General features: G+C 45.2%; 1 pseudogene; it reads right to left on the reverse strand.

The window, feature by feature from the left end:
• Window positions 1-241: 241 nt before the first annotated feature.
• On the reverse strand, window positions 242-3,742 carry LOC124694671 (annotated as a pseudogene).
• Between the last annotated feature and the right edge of the window lie 14,078 nt (window positions 3,743-17,820).

Below are 17,820 nucleotides of genomic sequence, written 5' to 3' on the forward strand. Positions count from 1 at the left end.
TATGTTATAGCAATATACTCTCTTTGTTCTAAAATAACTTACTCAATTTTTTCTCAATACAGATGTATACATCAAAAATATGTATAGATACAACCATGCATATGATCTAGCACAACTAGTGCACAACTATATATGTGCAAGTGTAAAGTATAAGACATGCGTAAATTTAGGTGCAAACCATTAGTGGTGACTTGTGACCACTGACCAATACATGTACGTAGAGCGTGTGGCAACTCGCAATTCAGGCTGGCGCTGACATGGTCCGTCTCTTGTAGCTGACCATAACCTTTCCCGTGGGCCCCGGCATAACCACGTTCCAGTCCGTCTCGGGGAACGGCGACATCATTTCCATATCGAAGTTCCTCAGCAGGTGGCTCCATATCACCTTCATCTGCATGTAGGCGAAAGCCTCGCCGACGCAGGCATGCCGCCCGCCGCCGAATGCCGTGTAGGAGAAGGCGCCGCCGGCCCCGTTCTCTCCTCTCCCGGCGACGAACCGGTCCGGCTCGTACCGCTCCGGGTCCTTGTAGACGTGCGGGAGGCGGTTGTGGATAAGCAGTGGACTCGCGACGGTGTGCCCCTCCGGGACCACGTACTCGTCGCCCTCCTTGGTGCGCACGCTGAAGCTCCGGCGTGCGTGGCGCAGTAGCGTGAACGCCGGCGGGTGCAGCCGCAGCGTCTCCTTGACGCAGCGGTGGAGGGTTTCCATCTCTTGAAGGACGGGGTAATCGACAAGGGCCCCGTGCCTGGACACGATCCGCTCCTGCTCCTGGACGGCGGCGCGTAGGTGGGCGGCGTTGCCGTGCGCGAGGAGGCGTGCCCCGGTCCACGTGCCCGTGCTGGAGCTGGTGTGCTGCCCCGCGAACAGCGCCGAGACCAGCATCCCGACCACCTCCGTCTCCGTCGTGGCGCGGCCGTCCTTGTACCGGGAGTCGAGCAGGCACTGCAGCATGTCGTCGTCGGCCTTGGTAGCTGTTTTGCGGGACCTGACAATGCTCGAGAATATCTCGCCGAGCTTGGCACGCGCAATGTCGCGTCTCCGATGGGCCGGGATGGGCAAGTGTGGGAATAGGATGGTGACGAGGCGCATGCCGTCGTTGAGGTCGCGGAGGTGCGTTCGACCTCGCCCAGCATCTTAGAGCGGACCTCCTCCCCGAACAGGCACCGGCTGACGACAAGCGTCACCAGGCGCTCTAGCTCATGCTTCAAGTCAACCGTGCCAGCTAGTCCCCATCTGGCAAAGTACTCCTGCGCGCGTATAACATACAGATGATTGAGAATACACCAAACGGTCCAAATAAGGTGGTGGATTGAGAATAATGTCGAAAAGAAATATATACCTCGACTTCGCGAACCATGAGGCTGGCATAGGTCCTGAGCTTGGCAGGCTTCATGGCGTCGCCGAAGAAGCGAAACTGCTCGCGCCGAGTGGCGAAATCCACGTCGAATCCCACGCCGGGGCCGAAGGTTGGGATGGTGAACTGGGAGACCTCGTCCTGGCTGATCTCCGAGTCCAGACCTTGGTAAAAATGGCTGGACACGTCTGGCCCAACCAGGAAAGTCACCCTTCGGTGCAGCAGCCTTAGAGTGAACACGCTCCCCATCTCCGCGTGGGCGTCGCGGATCACTTGCACCGGGCCCTTGGCCAGAAGCGCCGGCAGGCTCCCTAGAAAGGGGAACCCCGCAACCACGGGCGGAGGCGCAAGACGTCTTGCTCTTGTTCCTTGCCGTGCTATCTTAGCCCAGACAATTGTGATGACAAGAGGAGCAAAGGCTAGCAGCAGCCAAATGAATGTTGTTAACTCCATGTTCACAATGCAGATGAGAGTAGCCTGGTACGTACGTAGTAGTGATGTTCCCTGTCAGGATAACAAAGCTAGTGATCAGTGTACTTGAGCCGGCCAAGTATGTGACTACTAGTAGTTCCAAGTGGTATAAACGAAAAGAATATAAATGAAAACGGATTTTCACGAAAGCCACAAATTTGAAGATTGACAGTCCAGGAGTATCTGGGAAAAAAATTCTCCGCAACTTTTACTATCTATATCACACACCACTCCAGCCACTATGTCTCATACAAAATAATTAAACTATACGACTTATAACTTTTTTCCCAAGACATATAGACACATGTGTAAGCTAGCTCACGCTTACAGCTAGCTAGTAGCTGTTCCTGGCCTTCTGCAGGGACTTGGCTGATGGCAAAGTACTGAAGCACATGTACTCGTGCAATATTATGTGTTTAAACTGGAACAACTGTTGGGCTATATGGCCTATGGATGCATGAAGAGGAGAGACTTGGCAACCGGTATTTATAGAGCAAATCTGACTGGTCGAATCCTAAGTTTTGCACTTTGGGGGAAGGGGGGTTTCTTCATCATTCTAGCTACTTACTCCATCATGGACGACTTACAGCATGAGGTAATTATTGCTTTAAACCTAGTGGCCATGAGGCCCAGTGGTGGCTAACCAAGTAGCCTTGAAAAAACATTAACTACCCAACGACCAACGGCTCTCTCTTTCTCTCTCGATCTGTTCATGCATGTAGTACTCCATGAATGCATGAGACCATCTAAGAGCAAGTACAATAGAGTTCAGTCAGCTGACTATAAGACATTAAATAATATATTTTAGATGAGTTGGAGGAGAGAGAAGAGGAGAGAGAAGGGAGGTGGGCTACTATGCAATAGCCAGCTCTTGCACGTGCTCCTAGACACCTTGTGAGAGTGAAAGGTGGGCCATATATTAGTAAAGTACTACATTCTTATAGCAAACTATTGTACATGTTAGCTATATGATGACTACAAATGATATGACATCTTGTTATAGCCAACAGTTGGCTATACTATTGGAATTGCTCTAATCAACCATGCATGCATGAGACTACGTACTAGTAGTACATTTTGTACCTGTTGCCCTCTTCGTAAAAGTTTCTTATGCATGAGACAACATAAAAGTTTCGATCCTAAGTTAGTTGCGCCTGGACAACAAAGTACTGCATCACCTAATTCCTTTCAAGTTTGAACCTAGTGGTCGCTAATTAAGTGCTCGCGCGCACCGCCCGGAAAAGGTTGAAAACTACCCGATGTGAAGACTATGCCAAGTTGCCAACGATATATGGTTCGCCTGTTTGCCGGCTGATTTCCACGCCGGCGATGCGTACGTACCTGAGTGGTCTAAACAGTCCTCATACGGTGCTCCTCTCCAATACCGACGGTGTGCCTTCCCTTGGTTCCCGCCTGGTTTCCAAAAATTGCTCGGTCAAATCAATCAGCAAAAAAAAAAAAAAAAAAAAAAAAAAAACCCTACGTTCTACTGGAATCCAATGGACGCTCATACACGCAAGTGGGGAATAGCATTGGCTTCACGCTGATCCGTTTGGTTCATTGATTCGATCTAACCCGTTAAGTTTCAGCCACACGGCGGTACAAGCACTGTATTTGACTACATATCTTCGTGTTAAAAAGAAGAATAGTTCTGTAAAAGACTTGTTAGAATATGTAATAGGAGGTTCTTATTTCATGTGTTTGGGCTTCATACGACTTGTGTATGTACCCGTATCTATGTAAAACTTCTGGCAATGTTTTCTGCCCATATAACACGAAACGGTGGCCGAGTCCAAGGCACACGTTACAGCCTATCGATCAACATGGTATCAGAGTGAACTTCTTCCCTGACCTAGCTGCCGCCGCCGCTCGCTGATCTCAGCCGCCACCGCCACAACCAGATCAGCCTGCGCCATAGCCGTAGCCTCTCTGCTGCTGCTGTCGCACCATACAATCAAACCCGAGAAACATACACAAAACCAGACAACCGCCGCCGCCGCCGTCGCTGTCTTCAGCCACCGCCGCCGCCGCATCACAACACCCTCCTGCCGACGTAGTAGTATAACTACTGCCTCCGCTGGACGACAACTTCCCCCTGGTCATCATCTTCCGGTGCCCAGATTAACATCTGCCGAAAACCTAGTTGTTTCTGTTTTTCAGGTCGGTGATCATGAGTTCGTCAAGTTCCTCTGGGCAGTCAAGTGCTGCTCTCGCTGCTTCCCTAGGGGCCCCTCCTGCCCAACAGCTGACACGCAGCAACTTCCTCCTATGTCTTTATTGAGTTTCATCCTTTCTTCTTCTTAATCAAGGACCAAGCAACTCGAAGGACTCTGTTTAGGGGCCCCTGCCGGGGTGGTCTCTATCCTTTGGTGCCCATGTTTCATGAGACCGCCAAGCACGCCTTCATCACAATAAAGTCGTCTTCCTCTACATGGCATCGCCGCTTAGGACATCCATCTTCATTTGTGGTTCAACAAGTTCTTAGGAGAAATAAATAGCTTACACCCAGAAAGTACCCCATATGTTTGTGATTCTTGCCAGTTAGCTAAGAGTGACCAGGTACCATATTCCACTTCTTCTAGTGTTTTCACTGCTCCTTTGGAGCAAGTATTTTCTGATGTATGGGGGCCTGCTCCCCTTTCTGTGGGAAAACATACATATTATGTAAGCTTCATCGATGATTTTAGTAGATTTACATGGATCTATTTGCTTAAGAAGCGTTCTGATGTCTATCAAGTTTTTCTTAATTTCCAACAGTATGTTGAGCGTAAGTTTGATAGGAAAATTGTTACTATGCAAACTGACTGGAGAGGTGAATATGAGAAATTAAATGGTTTCTTTCAGAAAGTTTGCATTACACACCATGTCTCTTGTCCCCATGCTTATCAACAAAATAGTTCTGCTGAAAGAAAACATCGTCATATAGTTGAAGTTGGTCTTGCTTTACTTGCTAATGCCTCCATGCCTCTCAAATTCTGGGATGAAAATTTTCTAACTGCAATTTTTCTCATCAATCTACTTCCCAAAGAAAGTTCTTGATTTTGAAACCCCTACTGAACGGCTTCTTCACATCACCCCAAATTATGATGCTCTGAGGACTTTTGGTTGTGCCTGTTGGCCCAATCTTCGTCCCTATAACAAGCGGAAACTTGCTTTTCGTTCCACACGATGTGCTTTTCTTGGCTATAGTCCTCTACATAAAGGTGTCAAATGTTTAGACATATCTACAGGTCATGTGTATATTTCTCGTGATGTTGTCTTCGATGAACATGTCTTCCCCTTTGCATCTCTTCATCCCAATGCCGGTGCCCTTCTTAAAAAGGAGATTCTTCTCCTTCCATCTTCCACACCTACCTCCCATGAGAGTGCACAAAATTGCAATAACCATGTTGTACCTATTGTGTCTATCTCTAATGGACTGCAGGATGATGCAAGTTCAGAAGAAAATCCCACTCAAAACAGTGAAGAAAATAGTGCAGAACATGTTGTTGAAGAACAGGCACAAAATGATGAAACCAGCATAGAACACGAAGAAGATTTCCCTGGACATTCCTCTGATTCTGCTGATCCCGAGGCACCGCACTCCGATGCTAATTCTCCTCGCCAGGCATCAGGAGCATCCACTGGTGGGCAGACCTCGTCTGCGTGTCCGCGCGTGGCAATCACGCGCACACAGGACTGCGCGCACATGCCTCCAGTCCGCTCTTGCCGCGTGTCCGTCCTGGCGTCCCGCGCGAGGAATCCTCCGGAGAAGACCAGTCGCTGCATGCTGATTCGCCTGATGCGGCTGCTCCGTCAGGTGCCTCCTTGTCCCCTTCGGGATCCTCTGTGGCGAGCCCAGGTGAGAGCTCTGCTGGGGGAGAAAATTCTGGTGAACATTCAAATGCAACTTCAAATGTCAATTCTGCTGCAAATTCTGATGAAAATTCAAATGCAAGTTCTGGTGCTGCTTCACCTCCTCCACCTTCACCACCTGGGGTTTGATACGTCTCCGACGTATCGATAATTTCTTATGTTCCATGCCACATTATTGATGATATCTACATGTTTTATACACACTTTATGTCATATTTATGCGTTTTCTGGAACTAACCTATTAACAAGATGCCGAAGTGCCGCTTCTGTTTTCTGCTGTTTTTGGTTTCAGAAATCCTAGTAACGAAATATTCTCGGAATCGGACGAAATCAAGACCCGGGTTCCTATTTTTCCCGGAACCATCCGAACACCCGAGAGCCGCCGGAGGGAAGCCCCGGGGGCCCCACACCACACCCGGCGCGGCCGGAGGGGGGCCGCGCCGCCCTATGGTGTGGTGGCCCCAGGCCCCCTCCGAGGCTGCCCTTCCGCCTATTTAAAGCCTCCGTCGCGAAAACCCTATGACGAAGAACGAAACCCACAGAAACCTTCCAAAGCCGCTGCCATCGCGAAGCCAAGATCTGGGGGACAGGAGTCTCTGTTCCGGCACCCTGCCGGAGCGGGGAAGTGCCCCCGGAAGGCTTCTCCATCGACACCGCTGTCATCTCCACCGCCATCTTCATCACCGCTGCTGCTCCCATGAGGAGGAGTAGTTCTCCATCGAGGCTCGGGGCTGTACTCGGTAGCTATGTGGTTTATCTCTCTCCTATGTACTTCAATACAATAATCTCATGAGCTGCCTTACATGATTGAGATTCATATGATGATGCTTGTAATCTAGATGTCACTGTGCTAGTCAAGTGAGTTTTACTTATGTGATCTCCGGAGACTCCTTGTCCCACGTGTGTAAAGGTGACAGTGTGTGCACCGTGTGGGTCTCTTAGGCTATATTTCACAGAATACTTACTCACTGTTATGAATGGCGTAGTGAAGTGCTTATTTATATCTCTTTATGATTGCAATGTGTTTTGTATCACAATTTATCTATGTGCTACTCTAGCAATGTTATTAAAGTAGTTTTATTCCTCCCGCACGGTGTAATGGTGACGAGTGTGTGCATCCGTGTTAGTACTTGGCGTATGCTATGATCATGATCTCTTGTAGATTGTGAAGTTAACTATTGCTATGATAGTATTGATGTGATCTATTCCTCCTACATAGCGTGAAGGTGACAGTGTGCATGCTGTGTTAGTACTTGGTTTAGTCGTGTTGATCTTTCTTGCACTCTAAGGTTATTTAAATATGAACATTGAATTGTGGAGCTTGTTAACTCCGGCATTGAGGGTTCGTGTAATCCTACGCAATGTGTTCATCATCGAACAAGAGTGTAGAGTATGCATTTATCTATTCCGTTATGTGATCAAAGTTGAGAGTGTCCACTAGTGAAAGTCTATTCCCTAGGCCTTGTTCCTAAATCATCGCTATCGTTGCTTGTTTACTTGTTTTATCGTGTTACTACTCGCTGCAATACTACCACCATCAATCGCACGCCGACAAGCACTTTTCTCGGCGCCATTACTACTGCTCATATATATTCATACCACCTGTATTTCACTATCTCTTCGCCGAACTAGTGCACCTATTAGGTGTGTTGGGGACACAAGAGACTTCTTGCTTTGTGGTTGCGGTGGTTGCATGAGAGGGATATCTTTGACCTCTTCCTCCCCGAGTTCGATAAACCTTGGGTGATCCACTTAAGGGAAACTTGCTGCTGTTCTACAAACCTCTCGCTCTTGGAGGCCCAACACCTGTCTACAAGAATAGAAGCTCCCGTAGACATCAAGCACTTTTCCGGCGCCGTTGCCGGGGAGGAAAGGTAAAAAGGCACTCATACTCCAGTTCCAGTGTAACAGATACTTCTTCGGCGCCATTGTGTTTGTGCTCGAAGCTATTTCCTTTAGATCCTGCAATTGCATCTTTTTGTTTCTTGTTTACACTAGTTTGGCATAATGGACAACAATGAGCTTCTTATTCTATTTCCTGATTTAAGACATGGATGGTTTGATGCGAAAATTAAAAAACCCATGGAACATATTAGCATGAATACTTTGAATACCACTGTTGCTAATGATATGGAAAATTCTAAGCTTGGGGAAGCTGGCTTTGATGAGCATGATATTTTTAGTCCCCCAAGCATTGAGAAGAAAATTTTCTTTGATGATACTTTGCCTCCTATTTATGATGATTATAATGATAGTGGTCTTTTGGTGCCACCTACTATGGAGAGTAAATTTTGTTGTGATTATACTATGCCTCCTACACTTGATGAGAATAATAATGATAGCTACTTTGTTGAATTTGCTCCCACTATTACTAATAAAATTGACTATGCCTATGTGGAGAGTAATAATTTTATGCATGAGACTCATGATAAGAATGCTTTATGTGATAGTTATATTGTTGAGTTTGCTTATGATGCTACTGAAAGTTATTATGAGAGAGGAAAATATGGTTGTAGAAATTTTCATGTTACTAAAACATCTCTCTATGTGCTGAAATTTTTGAAGCTACACTTGTTTTATCTTCCTATGCTTGTTACTTTGCTCTTCATGAACTTGTTTACTTACAAGATTCCTATGCATAGGAAGCATGTTAGACTTAAATGTGTTTTGAATTTGCCTCTTGATGCTCTCTTTTGCTTCAACTACTATTTCTTGCGAGTGCATCATTAAAACTGCTGAGCCCATCTTAATGGCTATAAAGAAAGAACTTCTTGGGAGATAACCCATGTGTTATTTTGCTACAGTACTTTGTTTTATATTTGTGTCTTGGAAGTTGTTTACTACTGTAGCAACCTCTCCTTATCTTAGTTTTGTGTTTTGTTGTGCCAAGTAAAGTCTTTGATAGTAAAGTGAATACTAGATTTGGATTACTGCACAGAAACAGATTTCTTGCTGTCACGAATCTGGGCCTAATTCTCTGTAGGTAACTCAGAAAATTATGCCAATTTACGGGAGTGATCCTCAGATATGTACGCAACTTTCATTCAATTTGGGCATTTTCATCTGAGCAAGTCTGGTGCCATTTTAAAATTCGTCTTTACGGACTGTTCTGTTTTGACAGATTCTGCCTTTTATTTCGCATTGCCTCTTTCGCTATGTTGGATGGATTTCTTTGTTTCATTAATGTCCAGTAGCTTTGAGCAATGTCCAGAAGTGTTAAGAATGATTGTGTCACCTCTGAACATGTGAGTTTTTGATTATGCACTAACCCTCTAATGAGTTTGTTTCGAGTTTGGTGTGGAGGAAGTTTTCAAGGGTCAAGAGAGGAGGATGATATACTATGATCAAGAAGAGTGAAAAGTCTAAGCTTGGGGATGCCCGGTGGTTCACCCCTGCATATTTCAAGAAGACTCAAGCATCTAAGCTTGGGGATGCCCAAGGCATCCCCTTCTTCATCGACAAATTATCAGGTTCCTTCTCTTGAAACTATATTTTTATTCGGTCACATCTTATGTACTTTACTTGGAGCGTCTGCGTACTTTTGTTTTTGTTTGTGTTTGAATAAGATCTGATCCATCATGCTTGTGTGGGAGAGAGACACGCTCCGCTGGTTCATATGAACACATGTGTTCTTAGCTTTTAATGTTCATGGCGAAGGGTGAAACTGCTTCGTTAATTGTTATATGGTTGGAAACGGAAAATGCTACATGTAGTAATTGGTAGAATGTCTTGAAAAATTTGATACTTGGCAATTGTTGTGCTCATGTTTAAGCTCTTGCATCATATACTTTTCACCTAATAATGAAGAAATACATAGAGCTTGCTAAAATTTGGTTTGCATAATTGGTCTCTCTAAAGTCTAGATAATTTCTAGTATTGAGTTTTGAACAACAAGGATGACGGTGTAGAGTCTTATAATGTTTTCAATATGTCTTTTATGTGAGTTTTGCTGCACCGGTTCATCCTTGTGTTTGTTTCAAATAACCTTGCTATCCTAAACCTTGTATCGAGAGGGAATACTTCTCATGCATCCAAAATCCTTGAGCCAACCACTATGCCATTTGTGTCCACCATACCTACCTACTACATGGTATTTCTCCGCCATTCCAAAGTAAATTGCTTGAGTGCTATCTTTAAATTTCCATCATTCGCCTTTGCAATATATAGCTCATGGGACAAAATAGCCTTAAAAACTATTGTGGTATTGAATATGTACTTATGCACTTTATCTCTTATTAAGTTGCTTGTTGTGCGATAACCATGTTCCCGGGGACGCCATCTACTCTTTGTTGAATATCATGTGAGTTGCTATGCATGTTCGTCTCGTCTGAAGTAAGGGCGGTTTTCACAATCAAATGGTTTGAGTATGCATACTGTTAGAGAAGAACATTGGGCCGCTAACTGAAGCCATGAATCATGGTGGAAGTTTCAGTTTGGACATAAAACCTCAATCTCTTATGAGAATATTAATTGTTGTTGAATGCTTAAGCATTAAAAGAGGAGTCCATTATCTGTTGTTTATGTTGTCCCGGTATGGGTGTCTAAGTTGAAGAATGATCAAAAGCGAGAAATCCAATGCGAACTTTCTCCTTAGACCCTTGTACAGGCGGCATAGAGGTACCCCTTTGTGACACTTGGTTGAAACATATGCTATGCAATGATAATCTGTGTTAATCCAAGCTAATTAGGACAAGGTGCGGGCACTATTAGTATACTATGCATGAGGCTTGCAACTTGTAAGATATAATTTACATAACTCATATGCTTTATTACTACCGTTGACAAAATTGTTTCATGTTTTCAAAACCAAAGCTCTAGCACAAATATAGCAATCGATGCTTTCCTCTTTGAAGGACCTTTCTTTTACTTTTATGTTGAGTCAGTTCACCTATTTCTCTCCACCTCAAGAAGCAAACACTTGTGTGAACTGTGCATTGATTCCTACATACTTGCATATTGCACTTGTTATATTACTTTGCATTGACAACTATCCATGAGATATACATGTTATAAGTTGAAAGCAACCGCTGAAACTTAATCTTCCATTGTGTTGCTTCAATGTCTTTACTTTAAATTATTGCTTTATGAGTTAACTCTTATGCAAGACTTATTGATGCTTGTCTTGAAAGTACTAATCATGAAAAGTATTTGCTTTATGATTCAGTTGTTTACTCATGTCATTACCATTGTTTTGATCGCTGCATTCATTACATATGTTTACAATATGATCAAGTTTATGATGGCATGTCACTCCAGAAATTATCTTTGTTATCGTTTACCTGCTCGGGACGAGCAGAACTAAGCTTGGGGATGCTGATACGTCTCCGACGTATCGATAATTTCTTATGTTCCATGCCACATTATTGATGATATCTACATATTTTATACACACTTTGTGTCATATTTATGCGTTTTCTGGAACTAACCTATTAACAAGATACCGAAGTGCCAGTTCCTGTTTTCTGCTGTTTTTGGTTTCGTAAATCCTAGTAACGAAATATTCTCGGAATCGGACGAAATCAAGACCCAGGTTCCTATTTTTCCCGACCATCCGTAACACCCGAGAGCCGCCGGAGGAAGCCCCGGGGGCCCCACACCACACCCTGGCGCGGCCAGAGGGGGGGCCGCGCCGCCCTATGGTGTGGTGGCCCCAGGCCCCCTCCGAGGCTGCCCTTCCGCCTATTTAAAGCCTCCGTCACGAAAAGCCTATGACGAAGAACGAAACCCACAGAAACCTTCCAGAGCCGCCGCCATCGCGAAGCCAAGATCAGGGGGATAGGAGTCTCTGTTCCGGCACCCTGCCGGAGCGGGGAAGTGCCCCCGGAAGGCTTCTCCATCGACACCGCTGCCATCTCCACCGCCATCTTCATCACCGCTGCTGCTCCCATGAGGAGGGAGTAGTTCTCCATCGAGGCTCGGGGCTGTACCGGTAGCTATGTGGTTTATCTCTCTCCTATGTACTTCAATACAATAATCTCATGAGCTGCCTTACATGATTGAGATTCATATGATGATGCTTGTAATCTAGATGTCATTGTGCTAGTCAAGTGAGTTTTACTTATGTGATCTCCGGAGACTCCTTGTCCCACGTGTGTAAAGGTGACGAGTGTGTGCACCGTGTGGGTCTCTTAGGCTATATTTCACAGAATACTTACTCACTGTTATGAATGGCGTAGTGAAGTGCTTATTTATATCTCTTTATGATTGCAATGTGTTTTGTATCACAATTTATCTATGTGCTACTCTAGCAATGTTATTAAAATAGTTTTATTCCTCCTGCACGGTGTAATGGTGACAGTGTGTGCATCCGTGTTAGTACTTGGCGTATGCTATGATCATGATCTCTTGTAGATTGTGAAGTTAACTATTGCTATGATAGTATTGATGTGATCTATTCCTCCTACATAGCGTGAAGGTGACAGTGTGCATGCTTTGTTAGTACTTGGTTTAGTTGTGTTGATCTTTCTTGCACTCTAAGGTTATTTAAATATGAACATTGAATTGTGGAGCTTGTTAACTCCGGCATTGAGGGTTCGTGTAATCCTACGCAATGTGTTCATCATCGAACAAGAGTGTAGAGTATGCATTTATCTATTCCGTTATGTGATCAAAGTTGAGAGTGTCCACTAGTGAAAGTCTATTCCCTAGGCCTTGTTCCTAAATATCGCTATCGCTGCTTGTTTACTCGTTTTATCGTGTTACTACTCGCTGCAATACTACCACCATCAACCGCACGCCGACAAGCACTTTTCTCGGCGCCATTACTACTTGCTCATATATATTCATACCACCCGTATTTCACTATCTCTTCGCCGAACTAGTGCACCTATTAGGTGTGTTGGGGACACAAGAGACTTCTTGCTTTGTGGTTGCAGGGTTGCATGAGAGGGATATCTTTGACCTCTTCCTCCCTGAGTTCGATAAACCTTGGGTGATCCACTTAAGGGAAACTTGCTGCTGTTCTACAAACCTCTGCTCTTGGAGGCCCAACACTGTCTACAAGAATAGAAGCTCCCGTAGACATCAGGGTTCGCACTCGATTGCAAAGAGATATACGCAATCCAAAACAACATACTGACGATACTGTTAGATATGGTATGTTGTCTTCTACAGATGAACCGCACACACTCTCAGACGCTCTGAATGATCCTAACTGGCGCAAAGCCATGGAGGAAGAATACAATGCACTTCTTGATAACAAGACTTGGCATCTTGTTCCTCCAAGTAGAAGCAAGAACTTGATTGATTGTAAATGGGTTTACAGAATTAAGAAGAAGGCAGATGTCTCCATTGACAGATATAAAGCAAGGCTGGTTGCAAAAGGTTTTATACAGAGGTATGGCATTGATTATGAGGATACATTCAGTCCTGTAGTAAAAAATTGCAACTATCAGAATTGTTTTGTCTCTTTCTGTCTCTCTTGGATGGAGCTTACGGCAGCTAGATGTCAAGAACGTGTTTCTTCATGGTGTTCTGGAAGAAGAGGTTTACATGAGACAACCTCCAGGTTTTGAAAACCCTCATGCTCCGCTTCATATTTGCAAACTTGACAAGGCGCTATATGGTTTGAAACAAGCACCTCGAGCCTGGTATTTTAGACTGAGTTCTAAGCTGTGTGAGCTTGGATTTATACCATCAAAGGCTGACACTTCTTTGTTCCTTTTCAAGAAGTCAGGTATCTCTATGTTTGTCTTGATTTATGTTGATGACATCATAGTCACTGGCTCTTCTGATCGTGCCATTACTGCTCTTCTTCGAGATTTAAATGTGAACTTTGCTATCAAGGATTTAGGGGATTTACACTTTTTCCTTGGGATTGAAGTAAAAAAGGACACACAATGGTCTGTTGTTGAAACAGGAAAAATATGCCACAGAGTTACTTGACAGAGTTGGTTTGCACAGTTGTAAACCTGCCCCCACACCTTTGTCCTCTTCTGAGCAGTTATCTCTCACAGATGGTACACCTCTTGGTTCTGAAGATTGTACTCAATACAGAAGCATAGTTGGAGCTCTACAGTACTTAACCTTGACACGGCCTGATCTAGCCTTCTCAGTCAATAAGGTTTGTCAGTATCTTCATGCTCCAACTACAGAACATTGGACAGCTGTTAAGCGTATTCTCAGATATGTGAAAGATACACTGAAACTTGGAATCACCTTTACAAAATCATCCTCTACCCTCTTAAGTGCTTTTTCAGATGCAGACTGGACTGGTTGTTTGGATGATAGAAGATCAACTGGTGGTTTTGCTATATTTGTTGGACCGAATCTGGTTTCTTGGAGTGCTAGAAAACAAGCTACAGATCTAGTACTAAGGCTGAGTATAAAGCCTTAGCTAATGCTACAGCTGAGTTAATTTGGGTTGAAGCTCTCCTTGTTGAACTTGGGGTAAGATTGTTACATAAACCAAGATTTTGGTGTGATAATTTAGGGGCTACCTATTTGTCTGCAAATCCAGTGTTTCATGCTCGCACTAAGCATATTGAGATTGATTTCCATTTTGTTCGAGAGAGAGTAGCTAACAATAGATTGGCTATTCAATTTATTTCAAGCAAGGATCAATTGGCAGATGGTTTCACAAAGACTCTTCCAGTCAAGAAGCTAGATGAATTCAAACGTAATCTCAACCTTACAACAGGTTTAGATTAAGGGAGGGTGTTAAAATATGTAATAGGAGGTTCTTATTTCATGTGTTTGGGCTTCATACGACTTGTGTATGTACCCGTATCTATGTAAAACTTCGGTAATGTTTTCTGCCCATATAACACGAAACCGTGGCCGAGTCCAAGGCACACGTTACAGCCTATCGATCAACAAGACTAAACAGGGCAAATTACCCGCTAAACAATTGTGAGTGGTAACTGCCCCTTCTCCCCTCTCACCTCGCTACAGTAACTCGCCCCTTTGAGAGTCCGCCGTTCGTCGCCACCCTCGCCGGCCCGATCCGGAAACTTCTCCGTCGGCACTGCCGGCCGGAGTGGAGGAAGGAGAGGCGCCTGGCAGCCTGTATATAGTAGTATAGGATGTTGTTCTCTGCTGTTTACCCTAGTGGAGTATGCGAGTAGGAGGCCGGATCCCCATGGCCAGATCCGGCCCGTCCTCGCCTTCTTCTTCGTGGCTGTCCTTCTCCGGTGGCAGGAGAGGCGGCAGGCGACGAGGAGACGGTGTGGCATCTTCGCCAATAAGGCCCTCCCCTTCTTCCTTCGTCATCTGATGTGGTTGCAAGTGAGCGGCAACCAGATCGTGGAGCTTCTCCTTCCCGGTACTCGTCCATGGCGGACGGTCAAAGGAGGAAGAAGATCCGGGGATGGCTTCCTCAATAAGCTCATCTTCTGGGTCCGTCGGCGTCGCCATCATCTACGCTCGTTGACAAGGGATTAACTTGTCAATGCCTATGGATTGTAGGCTAGGGTTTAGTTAGAAGTAGAGGGCAAGTAGATCTCGAAGGTTTCAGCCGAAAAGTACTCGACGAATATGAAAACTAGGGTTTGCGAGACAATGATTCGATGATCTCTTCGTCCCTCGACTCCCCCTTTATATAAGAGGTGGAGCCGAGGGTTTCGTTTTGTACAAGTTTACAGAGTCCGGGACGGTTTCTAACTCATCCCGCCAGATTACAAATAACACTTCCTATTACAACTCTATCTTTTCCTTTAACACATCTTGGGCTTCCGAATCTTCTTATTCTTCGGGTAGTGGGCCTTCAATAAACCCCGGGTACTATATTCGGCAGGCCCATTTGGGATGCCTATGTCAGGTAGCCCCCGAGATTTTGCTTGAATCATAGAGTCAGGGAAAATCTCTACTGTTTATTTTTACTCGAAAGCTCTAACTTTCATACTTCTTCTCATAAAATTCTATATTGTACAGGGATATTGGTAGTTGGGGCTAGTTCATCTGACGGATCATGTACTAGTTAACCGCTCTAGTGGCAATCCGCAAAAACCTACTTCAAAATCACGTCCCCGGACATGATCTCGGGATATCGGTGTAAACTTCGACGGTGCCGCTTAAGGTCTTACCATTCCGTCGAGTCCCAGCCAAGTTTATCGAGTACCTAACGCGTCCGTTAGGATTTTTCTTCGTATCTCGTTGATACGGATAAAAGTAGCAGAGCGCAGTCTTCGGCGATGCCACGCCCACGAGAATAGATCCGGGGTCTTACCTTCGCAAATTTGCGGCATTCAGAAATTGATCGCAACTTTGGCGTTCTGAGAATATATTGTCGAGTGCTTTTCCGGCTGCTGGAATGGCACATTTTATCGAGTCAAATATGACTTATATTGCTCTCCCGATGGGAGTATATGTAGAGTTAATTATAACTCGAAATATACTCTCTTGCTTGTTCTATTTTTCCTTTGTTAATTTCATCGGGCACGCGAACAGCGTTCCCGATGGGAGTAGCCCCCGAGGCTACAGCCAAGAACTTGTGCTTGGTTGTAGGCTCAACATTTTAGTCCACCTTGTCGCTATATTGCCATTATCTCCCGATATTCTTTCCCTTCTTCTTCTTTTTTTTTTTTTTTTTTTAATCTATCGGGTGCGCGAACAGCGCTCCCGATGGGAGTAGCCCCCGAGGCTACAACCAAGAACTTGTGCTTGACTGTAGGCTCAACATTTTATATATTGTCATACTCGAAATTTTACTTTCTGTTAAAGTAGCCCCCGAGCATTTGGGCAAACACTTGTTCTTGACCAAAGGCTCCCGAAGTATGCAAATACTCATCCTGTCGCCATTCTCCTTTTATTTTTCTTGTCGACATATTTTCCTTTGGCAAATTTTCTTCAACTCTATTAATGGCCGAGTTTTTCCTGCCTTGTGGGTCCATTGTTTCCACCACGTTGACACGTCGTGTAAGTGGGGGACACACGTCCTCCGCTTTTTCTGGCGCACGTACGGTAACGCCTATCTCAGTAAAAATACTTTTTTGCCCTTGTATCCAGAGGATCAATTCTCACCACACGATTTCCTCATCCAACGGCTTTCTGCGACCCTCAATTCTTATATAAACCTGTCTTCAACCTCCGTTCATCCCTCGCTTGCGCCGCTCACCTGTTCCTCTTCGCAAAAACTTCCCCTGCGCCCAACTCTCTCTGATTTTTCCGCACTCGCATATATTGCTCCGCCCATTGCCGTTGATGCCACCGCGCGTGCGCCTAACTCGCCACAGCACTCCGGAATCTAAGATGGCCGCTGAGGATCTTGAGTGGGAGAGATCGAAAATCTCCAACCAGGATACCAACATGCTGAAGAGGCTCGGCCTTATGAAGAAGGAGGACGCCATCCGCTTTCCTAGCGAAGAAAGCTATCCCAATCCTCCAATGGAGTACCGGGTTAGTTTTGTTGACCATCTAATCCGCGGCCTTTCGCCTCCAATTCATGATTTCCTCCGCGGCCTTCTTTTCGTTTATGGGATTCAGCTGCATCATCTGACCCCCAATTCCATCCTTCACATTTCTATTTTTATCACCCTTTGCGAATGCTTCCTTGGAGTCGCTCCTAATTGGGCTCTTTGGAAGCGCATTTTCTGCATCCGCCGCAATGGCTCCCACAACGTCACTTATAACATAGGTGGCGTTGTTATCTCGTGTTCGTACCGATGTCGATTATTTCGACGTCAAGTTTCCCGATTCCGTCCAAGGATGGCGCAAGAGGTGGCTTTACATTCACGAAGAAAGCGCCAACTCCGTTGAGCACAACATAATTCCCTTCGACGGGAATGCCAAAATTCAGCGCCGTCGCTCTCGGGATGCCGAAGCTTCGAGGAAGAGAAAAGGCGACGAAGCGCTCATGTCTCGCATTCGTCAGCTTCAAAACACTCGAGGCAAGGAGCTATCTGGTGTTCAAATCACTGCCTACTTCCTTAGGATTAGAGTGCAGCCTCTTCAGGCTCGCAAAAATCCCCTTTGGACGTACTCTGGTAAGAATGACGCCAACAGAATCTCCGGTGACCTTTCCACCAAGGACTTGGAAAAGTTGGTTCGAAGACTTTCTCGCCTGGGCAAAGATCCAGTTCCTTCGTCTTGTCGCGTGGAACCATACAGCTCCACCAATCCACTCCCCAAGGTATTTTGTCTTTCCGCATTTTATCTTGTTGCGCCCTTTTTTCTGCATCTCATTGTATTGTCATCTCTTTAC

This window comes from Lolium rigidum, chromosome 3 (assembly GCF_022539505.1).
Source record: "Lolium rigidum isolate FL_2022 chromosome 3, APGP_CSIRO_Lrig_0.1, whole genome shotgun sequence".
NCBI lineage: Eukaryota > Viridiplantae > Streptophyta > Magnoliopsida > Poales > Poaceae > Lolium > Lolium rigidum.